We start from the raw sequence: 19,343 nt of genomic DNA on the forward strand, positions 1-19,343 counted from the left end.
TGAGGTTCTTGACTGTATCAGTCTGCTTTTGTAAAGCAACTGTAGAGGGAAGCAACACGACTGCTCTTCCTGCCCCCACCATTTAACACAGGTCTGCAGAAAGTTAACAAAAAACCAAACCAAACAAAAAAACCCCAAACCATGACACCACAAAAAAACCCCGTAACACTGGACAGCTAGACTCAATCAGCAATCAGCAACAGAAATGTTTCCTGACCTCTTCTGAACTGCACAACTGCATCTCCCTTGCTACCTTAGGCAGGTTTGCCTTTTACCTTGGCAAGAGATGGGCCGCCCCCACGTGCCCTGGCCCTTACATGGGGAAGATGTTAGTCCCAGATGAGAGCCTGGACACACGCCATCATCCAAGCTACCCTCAAGGTCAACGAGGTGGCAATGGCAGAGTCCATCCTCAAAAAGTAATGTCCCTATCGCTGGGGGAAGATTTCCTCGCTCAGATACCAGGCCAAAACTGCTACCAGGCCACCTGGTAGCAGAACAGCCTGAATATCCCAAACCTCCTTTGAATCCCTTACCTCCCAGCACTGTTTTATTTATACATAATCCATCTTATGTACTTACTCAGACATTGCAATAAATAACTGGTGCTTATAAAATGGTATACTGATATTTTTTATTGTAATTATTACAACACTCCCCCCAAGATAGATTAGCTAAATCTTAGATGTGATTGAAAAACAAAACATATAAAACTTACTAGAGATTTGTTTGCTTTTCAGTCCAATTCCTAATATCGACTAAGAAATTCAGCTGCCTGACCTATGCTGCCCAAATTCCCTAAACGAATACTTGGGAGAGGCAAATAAACAACATAAAACAGTAAAGCTAAAGAGATTACCAATTTCTCTCTTATTTCCTGCTGATCATTGCCAGACTATGTTTCTGCCCCAAAGTGCAGGCTTCATTATTAAAGATGGACAGAATACAAGTATATTCAGCGGAGGCCGGCTGTTCAGGAAATAGCTATAATTTGGTAAATAGCATAATAAACACTTGAGCATCCTTGATGCAATGGGTAATGAGCCAGTGCAGTCATAAGTATGTACATAACAATGTTAAGATTATACTGTATTTCACATTATATATCTACACACATACACTCATGTAGAGATGTCCCTATAATATTTCAACTATTATATTTGTTTCCCTCCTGGCATAAATTTATTACTTTTTCCTCTGTACTCAACTAGTCGCTTGTAAAAGAAAGCAACATTTTACTTTCATTCTCTGCTCTTTCTCTTCCATTTTACTTCTAGGATACCTACATAAACCATCAGAAGCTTTTGTTCATCATGGCAACCAAATGCATTACACACTGAAGCACCAGAGATCCTGGAACTAAATGCAATCTCACAGCAAGTCATCAGCATGTCTATAGCCCATGCAGTGGAAGGCAATTTAAATCCCCAGTCTGTTCTCCTTGCCACCATGGAGAATAATGACAAACCATAACATATCCCATTCATCTAACAGCTGAGAGGGTAATGAATTACAGAGATAATTCAGCCACTCATTATTAAAAGATTACAACATTAAAAATGAAGGTGGTTTTTTTTTTTTAAAGGCAAATGATCATGTTTTCATATAATGCGAGTGAAACAGTATACAGTATTATTGATTCCCAGCTATATCGTAAGGGCCAGCTTGTAATGAAGCCCTCAAATTGAATTAGATTTAAAGTTAGCACTTCTCTAGCCTGAAACTCAATCCCAGTTCATACTGTTTTACTCCAAATGCTGAAAATATCAGTATTATTTAACAGGAGTCTCTAGAACTTCTTGCTATTTTTCTCTGATGGCATTACCCATTTTTAAAGAAATTGCAAATGCCCATAGTCAATTTTGCTCAATACCATTCTTAGTCAGGATTTAAAGAAAAAACAAAAAAAAAAAAACCCAGGAGCACCCCTGCCCCAAACCAGTCTACATTGCGTGGTGCAAACCACAAAAAATGTAACTGGAACAAAGTCTCTACATTACATGCTGGGCTTTTAAGTCTATGCAGCCTATGGTTCCAAGTGAAATATCAGTGGCTTCATTTCAGAACAAACCTGTTAAGTTTTAGTACTAAAAAACCAGTTCTTTATCAAACAAGCATCAGGCCATCCAAGGGATCTGGTTACCCATAGACTTTTCAGGTTAATTCAGTGACAGATGAAATATGTACATAACTGAAACTGCTCCGTATGTACTACGGGTAAATGCATGTTTCCACAGGAGACTACTCAATCATTAGATGCAGAACACAGCATCATCTAATATAAAGAGACTTTTTAATATAGAACATCTGCAACCTTTCTATCAGCTCCATCTAAATGTCTACCCAGGGTCAATTAAAAAATACCTCAGAAGTTTGATTCATAACCTTTTCACTTTCCCAAATACATTTCTGCTGTTTGCAGGGTAGGAATTGGGAGGTGGGGAGAGGTGGGAGGAGAAGGGAAGGTATACAAGAAAAATTGGGTTGTCAGAAAATGTCAATAGTCACAGCAAATCTGCTGTAAATGATTTTTGAAAGTCTGTTTCACTTTATGTATAGCTGGACAATAACGAGCATAATGCCAACTTCCATTTTGGAAACAAGCTGAGAAGGGCATCTGTATATGGACACAAATCATAACCGGTTAAGACAAAGGGAAGTCCTGCATCAGGACTTCTAAGGGGCAGACTGTGGAGAAAGTACATTCTTGGCTGGCACGGGCACGGGAAATCTGGAAAGCTACTGCTACGGGGCTCAAAGGAGAGGAGTGAAAAGTGATTATTTTATCTCTAACTGTATTTCTTTTGTTCATTCGTTCACATCATATGGTAGACTCCCTTGTAATGACTGGGAAGGGCTACTGGAGGGTGGCTGCACTTCTCTCGCTGTCCCTTACCCAACAGGACGGGGCACTGTCTCTGCCCTGAACACAGGATGGGGGCAAGGGCAATCCAGAGACGAGAGCACTACTGGGGAAGCTCTTAAATTAGTATTCTTCTTCTCTTTGAAGGAAGATGACACACAGTGTCAGCTCCACTTTTAACAAAATAAGAGGCACAAAGGAGGGCAACGATATGCCTTGATTTTCATGTTTAGTATTCCCCCTTCACTCCTGGAGAGTTGCCATTATTCTTTATTACTCATTTTCATCCTATAACCTTTCAGCTGAATCTGCTGAGTGGCTTTCTTATGAGTCTGTCTATTTGCCCATGATATTTGGTTTTACTTTGAGCAGGCTTCTTACTTTCCTCAGAACACGTTCAGTGCCACACTAAATCCTACCAGATCCTCAAGGGCTGCAGCAGGGACTTTGACTGGCCGTCACCATCTGTTCCTCACAGCCATGAGTCAGTGCCTTGTCAGAAGTTTATTATTACTACTATATACATTTTTGGATCATGAGTTGATTTCACTTAAAAGTTCTTTTTAGCTCTGCTCCACGTTCTAGTAATGTCACAGGCCAGATTTTTAGAGTTAATAGCAGCAATGACTTTACAAAAGAGGTTACATTTTTCAGTCATATCATGCACACTTTTTTATGATGTTAAACCTTGAGTTCAGTAATCAGTATGCTCCTTTTCCTAAAGTACTATAAGAGACCATTTCTCATTTCTAGGATGGTAGATTTTACTAAGCAAGCAGACTGTAGAGGTTATCAGGTTTTTGTTTGGTAAGCAATTTTTCTTTGTTTTACAGTAATGCCACAAATCGATTTTTTAAATTGTCAAGTTTTCTTATATTTTCACAATAAGCTATTAGGGATTTTAAACAAAGTGGCTCTTCAGATTAATATCTATCTTAGTCCTTATTAAAAGGCTCTAAAAATGAAAAGTGAGAATAAAAATAAGTATTTTTAACTGACCCAACCTTTTTCTTTTTCAGAGTTATCCCATGAGGAATATTTGAGTTTTGGAACTGTTGCCTCAACCCAAGGAAGAAAATCTAAAATTGTATGAAAATCTAAAAGTTCTCAGGGGCAAAAAGCCTGTTTCCTCCTCTAGCCAACACTGAGTGCTACATGGCAGAAATAGTACTTCACAGATCTGCTTCCTCTGGGAATTCAGCCATATATTATTAAGGAAATAAAATGAGCTTCTCCCACTTTTTACTCCTTTTAGCCCTGAACAACCAGCAAAGCTAACAGACAAAAACCTGAATTTTATTCTTTTTCATGAATTACAAGGCTAAATTCCATCTGGAATTATTCCCATGAAAAACAAGTCAAAAGAATGGGATTGTAAAGATGTAGCTAAAGGAAGAATTTGGTCTCAGAAATCTTTGTATACCAGTGAGAATAAATGAGTAGCAGAAATATCTAAGTTTAGACTGCAGTTTTCAGGATTATCAGTTAAAAGGTATTTCTGAAGAAAAAAAAATAAATCTGATACTGAATTACTGAAAAAACCACAGAACCTCAATATACCATTTTTAGGTTCACTGTTCGGGGAAGAAGTGGACCTTACAAGCTCTCAGTTTCAAGCTAGGATCTTCCCAGCAAGTCTGAAAAAACATTCATCACTCTGAAGTCTACACAGAACTAGGACTACAGTTAATTCTCCTCCGCCCTTACAACCCAAAGGAAAAAGACATTAGTCACAACTTTATGCCGGCTCACTTCAATCTCACAGCTGTACGTACCCGGGAACACTCTGTGGGTCTCATCCAGTACAAGACTTCCACGAAGTTCAGAAAGCTTTGACTCGGGCCTGGAAAATTTCGCCACAAAGCCACCACACATTCGTATTTCTGTGGTTTAAGACCAACCCATCTCTCTGAAACATCTGCTATTTTTTAGTTCAGGAAGACTAACAGGCTCCAGGATGCTCTCCACTACTTTGAAATAACTGTTGGTTATTTAGGTTCCCTAAACCCTTCTTTCTGATCACTCTGCTCTGCCTCAGTTGGTATTTCTATTTCATTTTCTGCAATTAGGTCTGATCACTTGTGCAGCTGATCCCTATTCCTTCCACTTTTGCCATGAAACAGTAAGCATTTTTACTCTCAGCCTCATCACTGGTCATGTAAATTTAGTCTGAGCTTCTGGAATGTTTCTGTTGTCATTTAAATGCACAAATGTTAGCTGTGCTTCAAAAGAAACAGGTTATAAAACCTGCTTGTTACAGTAGTCTCCCAGCTTTCTTTGTTCTGTGTTTCAGAACTGCTACAGTATACTGACTTTAATAAAGTTTTGTTTTTCAAGAGACCAACACAATTATTACAAGTCCAAGTTCCAAAACAGACAGATACTGAACCGAAACAGCCTTATTAAAGGTCTGTAACGATCTTTCTCTGCTCAGCCAAATGGATTGTCATCTGTGTTGATTCAATGCAACTTGTCTGTACCATTCAATACAATTGATCACAAGATGCTTCTATAGAGCATTTGGTTATCCTTGAAATTTGGTACCCAGGGGTCCTGGAAAATGGCCACAGCTTGAGCTGTTCTTCAGTGAATACCTTTCTCTATAGCCAATAGTAAAATTGTTCTTTTTCTTATCTTGCTCCTAAAATTCCCTGTATGCATTCAGAGAAATTCCATTTAAGCCTTACTGTCTCATCCTTGATAGCAAAGTCCACTTGGTGATTTGAATTAAATCTCATAGCTTCAATTATCTGTATGCAGACACTATATCAACTTAAGTTGCTTTCTAGGTTGTTTTTTTTTCCTCCTCCCTGATGTTTTATTTTGTTCTCCCTCTCTCCTGTTTGGTCAGCCTTTGAAACTGGGTCCTTGAGAACACTACCAACCACAATTTGGGTTTATTTTTTTTGTATTGCTTTTTAAAGCTCATTTTAAGTCAATATTTACAAACAGAGTGAAAACCTCATACTTCAGTGCTTCATTTATGATCTTCTCCTTTTAGCTTATAAATTAGCATGACATTTTGTGCAACCAATTTAATTTTGTATTTTTCCTCCTCCTCGGATCGCTGCTGTATATGAAATCTCCTCTGGTTTCTATTACAGATTTCTGTACCAACCTTTATATTTGTAGGCTTCTTTTAGGTCTGTATCTGCCTTGCATGGTGGTTATTAAACAGAAACCTAGATGTTCAACGTAATTTTCCATTTAGCTTTGTGGAAACTTAAGGATGGAGCTGGTCTAAACACTGCTGGACAACATAAAATGTTAGCCCCCCTAGACAAGGATTTCTCTCTACAGAAGAGAGCAGTCCCAATTTCAATCTGACTGGCATTTTCTAGAGACAACCCTAAGATGCCTCACAAAGAAATCTGCTCAAGTTAATAACAGCCCAAATTCACCAAGCTGTCATCTACCTGGAACAGCTAAACTAGAACTTTCTATCAAGCTTTAATGATTGTGTGAAGGCATTACAATATTACTGCAATAAATACAGTATCAAAGCCAACAGAATCCAATGCTATCACAGGCAAGCAGCCTCATGAGAGTGACTTAACCTTTGACCAGTACATTTGATCTATTAGAGGCAATTTGTGTCCCAAGGTACTCAGTGAATGGCTGATGTACACAAAATAAACAAAGACTGAGAAAGACAATAAACTGACAGCCAAGATCAACAAATGGTCTTGGTATCCCATGAAGCCATTAATACAATACTTTGATAAACATGGTCTTCTCCAGACGTGGGCTGTTTCAACATGTTTGAGTGCCTCTGTGTCCTTGAGTAGATGAGTGAGATATATAGTGATGTGATGAGACTATTCTACTTTAAAGAAGCTCCTTTTAGCTTATGTAGGCCTTAAGCACCTCCTTGTCCCCCCCCGAGTATTTATAGTACTCAAACACATAAATCCACCACCTCCTCTCCTAACCTTTTGCTGTTCTCATTATAGAGACAGAAATAGCCTGTCGAAGAAAGAGACCCAGCCTTTACTTGATATTCTGGAAATTAATTATACAATACTTTAAAAGATTTACGTGCTAAACCACCAGTTACATAAAAATTACAAGAATACAGGTAACAGCTTAAAATAGCAAAGGTAGAAAAATTTGAGTTTCCGTGTGTGATGCGTGAATCATTCGCACACACAATCTATACACATAATCAACACACTTCTCAAAAGAGTTACCTATGTATTTTAATTTTAGCTCCACTGTAGCCTTTCACTATGGTGTGAATGCATTGTCTTAATAAAGATCTAGAGCAAAGAAGACCAAAGAGTATATAATACAGCTGTCGTTTATTGCTTTGCTCTGCTGGATTGAGGCCTTAAGAAGTTATTAAACTGCTGAGGTAAATCTTAACTATTTAGTTATTCTGAACCTCGATCCTCACTTTCGTCTTCCTACTCTAGGATTGTTGGTTACTTCTCTCCTTTTTTTTTTTTTTTTTAAATCTTCCCCAGTGAAAGATCATCTTGTCTGTGCTCCACTTTCAACTGCATACAAGCGCATGGACAGCAGTTTATGGTATAATGCAAGTTTTCCGCAGCAGGTCTAGGGCCAGTAGTGATCTTTCTTCCTGCTATGACAGGAACATCATCTTTCAATTTCTTTAAGCTCTAGCCTAAACCCAAAAAAGATTAAACTCATTCTCTCCAACCTGAATACCTGCACAAGATAGAGGAAGCTGGTATTTAAGCCAGAATAAACGCTAAGGATGAACTAAAGAAATATACTGCTATTGGAATATTTTTGTTAGCATACTTTACACTGCTTAAAACTTGGTGTGCCTCTAATTAGACAGCTAGAACACATATTTTGAAATAGTGTGGCTTCCTTCCTCCCCTCCAAGCATGCAGAAACATGTAAGTCTTTGTAAAACACTGAAATACCTCTACAACACATATTTTTAATAGTAATTTCCATGCAGGAGATGCAATAAAATCTAATCCGCTTTATTACAGCACTGGGGACTAAAGCCAGTTAACCACTCTGAATTAGCAAGCTTACATGCCAAATCAGTTTTCACCACTCACTGGGTGCAACATACTTCACAGGCAAATCAATGAATTATATAGTTTACAGAGAACCAGCACCACAGAATTTACAGGTCTCATCATGGTCTCACAGAACAATGCTCGTCAGCATTCATGCTACAGATACATAACTACAACTTCCACTTTGTAATGACTCAAATTAGCAAACATCTCACATGTAGGAACAAAGCAGCTAACACTACTGCTATAAGCAGAGAGAATTCAAAGCAGATCTATACCTAGAAATTTCTCTACATATCTTCCCAAAGCATTTCAGCCCAGAGCTCCTGGAGCTCTGCCTGAGCCTGCCTACAGCACCCTCCATTGCTGCAGATGACTGATGGTTTGGGAAGCAACAAATGACAACCAAGCTAAAATAGCCTAAATAGGAATTCATTAAGAAAAAGATGGGGCGGAGGTCTTCAGAGATGAAGAGGTACATTAACCGATTGCAGCACTTACACCCATAACAATCTGCCTTTTTAAAGGAAAGAAATATTTGCTGATTTATTTTTGAGTAATTTAGATCAAGTCACTCAATCTCTGAGGTGTGTGTGTATATATATATTCTAGCCATAGTAAAAATGATCTGCAGCTCTATAGTAGAAATTTTCTCAAGAGCAGTGCATTTTTGGTTTTGTGAAATCTTACATTTTGACAAAGTTTTTATATCAAGAATTGTATTTTACAGTGCAGACTGCATCAAAACAAACAGACAAAAATCAATAATTTAACAAGATGTATTGCTAAGAAGACTAAATGAATAGAAGTGAGCTTCCTTGACAGTCCTTCCTCACTATCTGTTAGGGAGGCTGAACAATCCAAGAGCATGTGAATGGAAACAAGCACTTCCAAATGCAGGAGGATATGGAAAGCATATTTAGGGAGGGGGGGAAAAAAAAAAAGGAAAGCTAACTTCTTTGAATTGTTTATTTCCTCAATCTAATTTTAATTAAAAACAGAACATTAGGATGTCTGTTATACTAAGCTACTGTAATACAGATTTCCACATTACAGGATAAAAAGCTAAACAAAAAGACAACAGAAGTACAATGAACAGTGCCCAATTCATTACTCACTAGAGTTCTTTGGCTAGAAAGAAAACAGCAGACAACAGTGGTGGCCTTCTGTCACCAGAAAATAGCTTGACAATTCTATTTACACATTATTACCAACCAATCTGATAATCTGGAGTTAGTGTGAGGCCAGGTATTCACTACTTTCAAATAAGGGACAATGAATGGCACAGGCATACAGTTCATGACTTCAAACCTAATACTGAAGTTAAACGCTGAAGAACTATAGCAGATACTTAGTGGCCTGTGTATCTTGTACTACACTGTCCTGGTTTCAGCTGAGATGGAGTTGGTTTTCTTTATAGTGGCTGGTATGGGGCTATGTTTTGGATTTGTGCTGAAGACAGTGTTGATAATACAGAGATGTTTTAGTTGTTGCTGCACTAGTCAAGGACTTTTCAGCTTCCCATGCTCTGCCAGGTGCACAAGAAGCTGGGAGGGGGCACAGCCAGGAGAGTTGATCCAAACTGGCCGAAGGGCTATTCCATACCATATGATGTCATGCTCAGTATATAAAGCTGGGGAAGAGGAAGGAAGGGGGGGACGTTCGGAGTGATGGCTTTTGTCTTCCCAAGTAACCATTATGCATGATGGAGCCCTGCTTTCCTGGAGATGGCTGAACACCTGCCTGCCCGTGGGAAGTAGTGAATGAATTCCTTGCTTTGCTTCGCTTGCGTGCGCGGCTTTTGCTTTCCCTATTAAACTGTCTTTATCTCAACCCACGAGTTTTCTCAGTTTTACTCTTCCGATTCTCTCCCCCATCCCACCAGGGGGGAGTGATTGAGCGGCTGCGTGGTGCTTAGCTGCCGGCTTGGGCTAAACCACGACATACACATACACACAGAAGCAATTTTTCTCCTTGTGAGTCAACCTTTAAGACTTGAATATTTTTTTTAATTTCTAAACTAGTGGAGACATATATCTCAGAGTTTATATAATACATACACACACACAGAGAGGGTGATAGTTTTTTTCATGTCAACATTTGGCTAACATTTTATATTTGCCCAAGTTCCTTTTTATTAATTCTTTACTGTTTCTCCTCAACAATAAAAAAAAAAAGAAATAGGACAGAAGTGGGAATTTGCAAGAACAGAAAGGGAAAAGGGAGAAGACATCTTCATTTTCACCACTAAGAATTATTCAAAGACCTCTAAAGAGTAAGATAAAATTCTCTCAAATGCCCCAGGTCCAAGCCAAGACCCTAGAGATGTCATTTCCACTGAACGAAGGAAGCAAGCAGGGGAAGGTTCTTTGGATGTAAATATTTCTGTGAGGGGAGCACTCAATAGCATAATTAACTTCTATGGTAAACGTCACGCAGCATCATGATCACTAAGAAGTCAGAGCAGTTGCTCCTCATGACAAGGTGCAGAGTAGAAGCAACACACACAGAGGGCAGAGCCCAAACTAACAAACTCTGTGAGGCTTACTAGTCAAGGCTCTGCATAAGCTGGGTGACAGCTAGGACAAGAGAGAGCCCGGGGTGCAGACTGGGGTAGGGAGAGGAGGAGAAAGTAACAGGGAAGAAACCTGCTGACAAACAAGCATCATCAGAGGATGGAAGGCTGGAGGTGATAAGAAGACGAAGTTACCACTGGAGCTGAAACAAGCAGGAACTGCTGGGTAAGGATCAGTCCTGCACCCTTACATTCACATCCTAACAGATTCCAAACAAACGAGGAGAGGTGGAGGGGAACGTGACACAGCTAAATATGGTGCAGAGCAGGAAGCTGTAAAGAGCTTTACTTACTTTCTACCTGTGGGGAGAGAGAGAAAGCAGGAGCTGGGGTGGAAAGGATATAAAGCCTTACTTCATCACTCATTTAGTCCTGCCAACGTTCATACACAACATGGAAGTTTTACAGCAGAGGCAAATCTTAGGGAAGTTGTAGGGCTATATAAAATACCTTCTGCCCAGACATGCTGCAACATGCTGCAGTAGAAAGCATGCTGCTGAGACAGGCTGGCTGGTAAGAGTTCACGGTTGCTCAAAGCAATATGGTACCACACCAGGCTGTTAACGCAGACCACACTGGGAAGGAGACAACGTTGGTGCTGTGCTGACAGGGGCAGGCGAGAGTAGTCAGAACAACGGCCCAGCGATCTGATCCACAGCAGGGACTGACACGATCTGGAAGCAACGGGAGTCCAAGCAGAAAGGGAAGAAGCTGCTTTTGTGTGGTCAGGTCTTCAGTGTGTTGTGTAAGAGAGCAAATTTTAGACGCTGCCCCACTGAGTGGGTTTAAGGTTCACTGAAAGATGACATTCCATGTAGGGGCTTTTGTGAAAGGGGGAAGATGCAGCTAGTTTCCATGATGACAGAGTAAGGACATAAAGAGGAACAATTTGCAGAGAAAAAATGAGTTTGGCCATGTTAAATTTGAAATGACAAATCAATTTTTCCTAGCAAGAAGGCATAAAATCAGGGTAAAAGATAGAACGTCAACTATAATTCTGAGGCATTATATTCCAAACTGCATTTCTGAAGGTAAGAGTATCTGTAGCTAGGAGGTAGTACAGAGAGGAGGAGGAAACCCCAGCTTGGCACCTCAGGCACTAGCAGGAGCAAGAAGGGGTAAGGGTGAGCAACCCAGTATTCTGTCAAAGAGTTCTCAGTAACAGTCCAACAGCAGAAGGTTGGGCTTGCAAGCAAACGGGGCTAGGCTTGCTTCATATTTTTTTTCCAAAGAGAGAACAGACCAAAGTGTGCTAAAAATGGGTGGGAAGGTAAGCAATAGTGAGACAAGGTACAAAGAGAATGGAGAGATGCTGTGTGGAAATAAGAGACCGGGCAACAGGAGATTAACAAGTGAGAAAAACTGGAATCACTGGAAAAAAGTAAAGGAAAGACAGCAAGAAGTCCTCAGCGAAGGAAGAATCCTAGAGATTAGCGGAAAATTAATTCGAGAAAAATCACACAAAAGCTTACTACTATTTCATTTTCATTTTCTTAAAAATAAAACTATTTGCTTGCTATACTTTTACAGGAGCAGCCAACTAGTCTTTAAATGTATTTATTTTTTCACATATTTATCTGAACAATGATCATGTGAGGCAGGGAAATGCTGTTATTTTTATTTTTTATAAGCACAAAGGGTAACCTTTGTATAAGGATAACTGTGGCTCAGAGCAGCTAAGTGAGTTAACAAGTGTCACCCAAGAAATCAGCAGCAGAGCAGGCACTTGAAACAAAGCCTCTCTCAGACCATTCTCCTATCTCCTAAACCAGCTCTTGTCCACTTTCTTTCAGAAATCCTGTGTGGAAAAGAAGAGGGAAGAAAGAGACAGAGTGGTTCAAAGGGGTCAGTTTTTTCTGAAGCTAGCATACTTCATATGCTCTGAAATTGTGACTACCCCAAAAGGAGCTCTGTTCCTTTTATATGTCAGCAAAACAAAAGGTCAGCCTATTGAAATATTGGTCAGGTCTGACTTTCTTCTATTAATAACAAGCAGAGACACATTTTTTAAAGTAATAGTTAAATAAATGGCTACATGTCTGCAATCATTTCAGCTTAAAATGTCAACTGGATTTGAGATGCCATGTGCATTTAATCAATGACTCTGCATTATAATATAAATATTACTTTGGTTTGACTGCTTTGTCTGGCATAAATCATAATTCAGTGAGATGAGTACATTTCATTTTCTCTACAGATGGCTGTTAATGGCAATACCTATTAAACTGGCACCTGCCAGCACTCTGTAGTTAAGGAATCTGTCAGGAGCCCGCTTCTGTATAGTTTCTCTGTTAATTGTTGTCTCTCCCCCCAACCCCCCCATTTACCATGTTCATGTTACAAGAACTACTGAAACACAAAATCAGCAAAACTGCCAGTTTTTTGTGTCTCATGGTAGAACTCGTACTCTGCACTGTATTCCTGAGCAAAATATGTATTTATTGGTTAAAATGCAGCTCAGGAAGCCTTAATTCAAATTCTTGTGGGCATGACTTTAAACCCTCAAGTATCTTTGACCATAATGCATCTGCACTACATACAGAAATACCCAATGTACCATAACTTATATGGAAAAACTGGCATTAAGTTTTATCCTCAGGTAAGAGATGGATTTTAGAACAAGTAACAGCCAAGTATAGTGAATCAAGGATAAACACACTGCCACAGTGTTTAGTATTCATCAAGAATACACTTTGCTTTCTAGGACTTTTTTTGCAGAAGGCATTTCCTGGGAGAGAGGAGACAGACACTAAGAAGAAATATGCCACCTCCAGCAAAGACCTGGTCATATTTCCAATAGGACTGGAGTTCACTTTTTTTTAGCAGGTGTGGCATGCACAAAGGTCAATATCGAATAGGCAAGCATATATTGAAGTACACAGGTCACAGAATTTAGTGCACAATTAAGTTATTTAGTGCAGAATTAAGTTAATCCTTACAGACAAAGCACACTGCCTTTTTTTTTTTTTTTTGCTTAGTAATGGCTTGAATAATGATATTTCAACTTGAAGTGAACATGCAACTATTTCACAAAAAGCACGCTCTTTGCAAACAGTTTGTAATTTCCAGTCCTTTTAAATAGTCAGAGGGAACTTTCTGCTCTGATCTGTTAAGTAAATATAAATCTTGTTATCCAAGTTCAGTAATGAGAGTAAGGGGTCTATGCTTCTTCACTGCACTTGCATACATCTAACGTTAATGAGATTTATGCATGCATATTAAGAAGAGAACAGATGCTTAATTAAACAAATAAGCCTTTAGTAGGCAGTCCACATGATCATTTTAGTACAAAACCCCCTTATTTTCTCTGTTTTAGTCTGACTATTAATGCAGCCAAGGAGGAATCAGTACAGTGGAGGAAAAGAAAAAGTGATACACGTAAATTGAGGTGTTTGTCTTTTTTTAGTTAAAAATACTTGACAAACTCGAGATGCATTAAATTGACTATGTATCTCCTCTCCCTCATGCTCTTGTGCTCTTTAAAGGAAACAGGAGTTTTATTTACCAATTTACCTGTATGAAAAGTGGGAATTTTATTAGGCAAAAGGAAATCAAGGCCTCTAAATAACTCATCTGCCTTGTTAACTGATGCTGTCTATCAAATACACAGGCATGATCCATCTCAGATCATTTTGCTATTGAGGAAAAAAACCTCTAAAATAACTTTAGCCTAATTAAATTATAATTTAGTCTAGTCTTTTTTTATTTTATCTATCCATGTCCATACTGATTTCCAGCATCAGATGTACATACATATAAATACATTAAAAAGTTATATACACTGCCTTTCTCCAGCAAATCACATCTCTATGATTTGCTCTTTCTTCATTATATTGCTAACTTTTCTTCTACAATGCTCAACTTCTCAGGGCAACACAGAGCAGAAAAAAAATCTCTCCATAAGCTATCATAGTGCTATACTTAATGGAAGTCACTATCTGTATATTATGCTATCTACTCTGCAATACATTACAGGCTCAACAGTGCTGGTTGTAAAAAGTACCATTCTGAGCACAAGGCCTATAACAGTAATAATGAAAAAAGGGTCATTTCTGTCTTCCAACTAGAATGAAAAATTAAAATCACTAAGGCACTTAGCTCAAAGGAAAATTGGCAAATTAAGAGGACAAAAAATAAAATATTCATGGCTCATATTGTGAAATGGAAGGTAAATAATTTAAGATGAACTGTTATGTGGGAACGTGCGCTATTTCTGAAGAGGAAAAAGCAAATGTAACTAATATGCATATATATATTCCTGCTTCCTGCGCTTGCAGTTACATGTGTGCATGCACAAATATGCAAGTCATGGTTGATGTGCAATATTTGAGACAGAGACACATTTTCTCACCTATACTAATTTTGAAAATATTTGCTAGTGATCTAGTGAAGTCAAATTGACAAGAGTTGCCTTATATGAAGAAGGTTGGTTGGGTTTTTTTTCCTGAATCCAGCCTAGAAATGGAGACTGAATGAGAGGGTGTTTTCCCACTGCACTCCAGTTCGGCAAAACTCTTTACTCTGAGTCACCAATTACATACTTGCTCTTAGATTTTTATACTACAAAAAAATTATGACTTCAGCCTACTGGTCTCTGCCTAGGGGAACTACCTATTAAAATGCCATTGGTGTGGCTGCAGTCCATTAGCTAACTTACCTTCATACCCATAAAGCTGAAAGGGGTGCCCAGAATTTTTACAATCACTATCTGGAAAAGGTAGTGAGAGAGAGAGCCATAGACTTATGTTTATTATATGCCAGGACTGTAACAACTGCTATGGGATTACAATACAGAGCAGCACCGCACAGCAGAGGTCACATTTCCCTGGTGATTTAAAGGTTCAGTCTTTCTCCAACTTAATTTAGAAACCAACACAAAGCATACCTGTGTTAGAAAAGAATATTTTGATAGTATTTCAAAGCATGGCAATTAAATAACTATAGATCACAAATTTAAAATCTACAGTTCATCACCTAGCAAACTGAGGAATAATTTTTTTTTTTTTATTAACCTCTTGGTTAGATCACCTTTGCATTCCCGGCGCTAAGTGATAATGCATTTTGCATTAGTGCTCAGCATCAGGGATTTTCAACACCCTGCACCAAGGGGTTAATTAACCCTTCCAAACAGCCTGCAGAGCCACCTCACAAGGCTTTTGACAGTTCTAAACCAGTGACACTACACACTACCTTTATTCAAAGGCACAAATATGCCATTTCACTATAGTCTTGCTCATGAAAATACAAGACACTTTCAAAAAGAAGTACAGGGAAGCTCATTTAGGGTCCAGCAGTCTCCTCAAGACTCACCGTGCCCTGAAAGAATCAGTCAGCTCAATGTAAGAAAAGGGACGAGCCAAGAATTGAATGTGATATTGCATAATCTTGCCACCGTTATGTATCTGCATAGAACTGGGTATTATTTCTGTTCCAAAACAGTTTCAGCATAGATGCTAGACACTGGCTTTTTCCTGAGACTGCAGTACGCATTTAGTCACAGCTCCAATAATGAAAGTATTTAATGTAGTTGTTTTCCTGGTATACAATATCAATTTACTTTGCCGTCTGTTGTCTAGCAGTGGGTTATTTAGTGAGCTATGATGGTGCAATGTGCCAGAAAACATCAAAAAGTAAAATATAATGCTTGCTTAGCCAATATTGCATACAAACAGTTAACAGAGTCAACTTCTGTTGTTCTTTGGACAGCACATATGCACATCCTCAGGCAGGCAATATATGCATCAGAACCAACCAAACAAGAAAACACAAACACTGTGCAGTATGCACCACAGTAAAATAGTACTTTGGATTAGAGAGACTTAACTAGTCGGTAATAACCAGTGTCATCTGCATTTCAAATCTCCAGTATATTAACCTACTTTGCTCCAAATGCCACAGTCATTAAAATGCTGCAGCCAAGAGTTCCAGTTAATATGGGGTAAAACAACAGGACATTTTTAAAAAATAATGATTACAAAAATAAAAGCATGATTTCTTGATGGTCTCCCTGAATCAGAGTCACCTAAATAAAGCTTCAACCCAGGAAAAGCTTAGCAGGAAAGCAATCATTCTTTTTTTTTTGTATGTGTAAAAAAAGACCAGGAACTACAAGTAAATAGCAGCTGAGCAACAGATGAGGCACTAAGTGAAATCTGTTAGCAACTGCTAACAGCTTTGCTATTTTCTGTTGTTAAATTAAAAAAAAAAAGTAAAAAACCAATGCAGTAGCAATTCCAATATGTTCAAAAATCTCAGATACAAAAGACTAAAGCTCAACACTTCTTGTACTACAGATAAATACTTGGGTTTGGTTTTAATATGTTGAAATGCTTTGTTATTGATTGTAAGGCAGAAACAAGCCAATTCACATGGACATACTATCAAGATAAAATTTGTTATAGCTGTGTATATGACCCAGCAAGTATAGCACAAAAACCCCACCACAGACAAGTGTGACATTTCCAGCAGCTGCTTCAGCCTCAAATTCTACTTTCCTTTGTTCCTTACACCTGACCTCTAGTTACTCGCCAGAAAGTACATGTGCCTTCATTAGCACTGAGCTTGCTGGCAAGATCTCGGAAATATTTTCATTGTCCTTCTGGTCCTGGAGCTTTTACCACAGATAATCATCTCCTACTTATCTCAACCCAATCTTGACATGAGTTCAGCAAGTCTGTTTTCCTGTTTGGATGCATCTACACAGCACAGCAACACTACGCAGGCACAGCTGAAACAGCTCTGAACAAAGCAGCCCACAAATTACAAACAGTATGAACGTATCAGTGTGGGGTTCCAGCTCTCAGTAGGATCAATTAGTTACATGGCTGCAGTCACTGGACTAGTTTAAAAAATTCATGGCATCACCCGGTCCCAGGCAGATATATCTGCTTCCCACTCCTGCCAGTTGCTTTCTTAACTTCGTATCTCTTGGGTCTTTCTCTCTTGTCAGTCTAGCAGGGGCTGTGTTCCTTGTTCCTCATTTTGGTGGTCTCCCACATGGGGGATCACACCACAACTACCACCATATCTACAAAAGGCACACTACAGATTTCCTTCTCCATCCAGCTTTCTGCTCCCCTTATGGTGTTTACATTTCTAATGCCTCCTACGGCAGGTTCCCCTTCCAATTTAAACTCAGCATGTCAAAAACTGAGCTCATCTCTGTTTCTAAATACTTCTCTCTACTTCTTTCTCTTAAGCTACCAAGAATTAGTAGTCACCTTGCCTGCTGCAGAAGCTCACAACTTTGTCGTCTTCGGCTTCTCTCTTTCTTTCCACAGATGTTCTGCCAATAAAACATGCCAGTTTCATCTCCACAATGTCACAAAAAAATCTGGCTGTTTCTTTCCATCCGTGCTACTAAAATACTTGATCATTCAAACCCTCTTACTGCAGTCTCCTCCTCCCTAGCCCTCCTGACACTCACTCCTCACTCTTCACATCAGTGCAAAACTCCAGTTTGAAAAATAGCTCTTGAATCTAGTATTTAGTCAGTATTTGAACCCTTCTAAGTTCCCCCATTAGTTTCCTATTATTTCTTTTAAAAATATTCAGATTAATCATTTTTGTTTTTCATGTCATCCACAACAGTTTCTCCTTGAAAAAATACCAGCCTGGTTTTGCTCATCTTGAGCAGGACATATGGTCCCCAATTCTTTCGTAAACTCACACTGTTTGCTCTTGTTCAGTCTTTACAGGTCATCACCCTTCTTTTACTTTTATCATGGCTGGGATTCCCCAGGACTCTCACCTTCTCTGGAAGGAATTTCTTTTCAAGAACAATTTTATAAATTCTAGGAGGAAACACTACAAGGACACAGAACCTCTAAAAACCTCCCAGCTGAACTGTTAGCTCTTACAAACAACCCCTTCTCTGGTCCTTATAACCTGTTCCTTCCATCTTTGCGGCTTTGTAGAGATTTTCAGTAGTGTGGGATAGAAATTCCCATTCTGTGCTGCCATACAGATAAATAAATACTATTAACAATTAGTGTCTGCTGGGAAGACTATCAATCTAAATAAAAAGCAAGCTTATGAAAAGAACAGATGTATAAAGTTCGTGTACAACCAAAATGTGAAATATATTCTGAAGAAGGGAACCAGTAAAAATGGTAACCTATTGTTCCCAGCTTTGCATATTGATCATTATCAGATTTTTTGTCAACTACAATCGCTTGTTTGGGATTCTGATGTCATCCCATGTTCTTTCTGGCTCAGGCACCACACTCCTGTAAGTAAGACTTTGCACTCCAAACTTCGAATCTGCCAGTGACACATGAAACAGAATATTTATGCTTTTGTTAGACTCCTCCTCTTCCAATAGCCCTATTCATACCAAAGAGTTAAAAAGAAGAATGAAAATAGACATAAAGCTTAAGATACACAAGAGAGTTGTTGAAGTCACCCTCCTAATTATTCAGTGTTTTGACTACTGTTCCATGTTAAGCCCTATCTCTTTAAACAGTATGAACACAAATGCACGTGCAATGCACAGGTGGGAGTTTGTGCCTCCTCAGCGTTCCTAAAGAGCCCCATTTGAATGCAGACTGGTATACCCACGCATCTTCATCTTACAAACACTAACAACTGCTGAAATCATGCAAATTCGGCACTTAAGAATGCATATATATTTTTGACAATACCTCTACTGTGTTCAAAAGTTGATAGGACAATTTTGAGGATTCCTACTGATGATACATGGAAGAAAGTCCGCTAAAACCTTTCATGTCAATATAACACAAGCCATTTGACTCCAGAGGACATACCAACAGAAAGCTGCAATGCAAGTTCATATAGCACTGTCCTAATGAATATCATTGTAAGTGAATGATCTTGCAGCTGAATTTCTTAGATTACTAGTTAAATGCATCTTTGCCTAAGCAATGATTGTGCCTTTCGTATATAT

At 38.9% G+C, this 19,343-nt stretch overlaps 1 protein-coding gene across 3 annotated transcripts in view; it reads right to left on the reverse strand.

Annotated features, from left to right (window-relative positions):
- Positions 1 to 19,343, reverse strand: part of PARD3B (par-3 family cell polarity regulator beta) — a 443,287-nt gene that overhangs the window by 125,061 nt on the left and 298,883 nt on the right. The gene's annotated exons all lie outside the window — the stretch shown is intronic.

This window comes from Mycteria americana, chromosome 9 (assembly GCF_035582795.1).
Source record: "Mycteria americana isolate JAX WOST 10 ecotype Jacksonville Zoo and Gardens chromosome 9, USCA_MyAme_1.0, whole genome shotgun sequence".
Classification (NCBI taxonomy): domain Eukaryota; kingdom Metazoa; phylum Chordata; class Aves; order Ciconiiformes; family Ciconiidae; genus Mycteria; species Mycteria americana.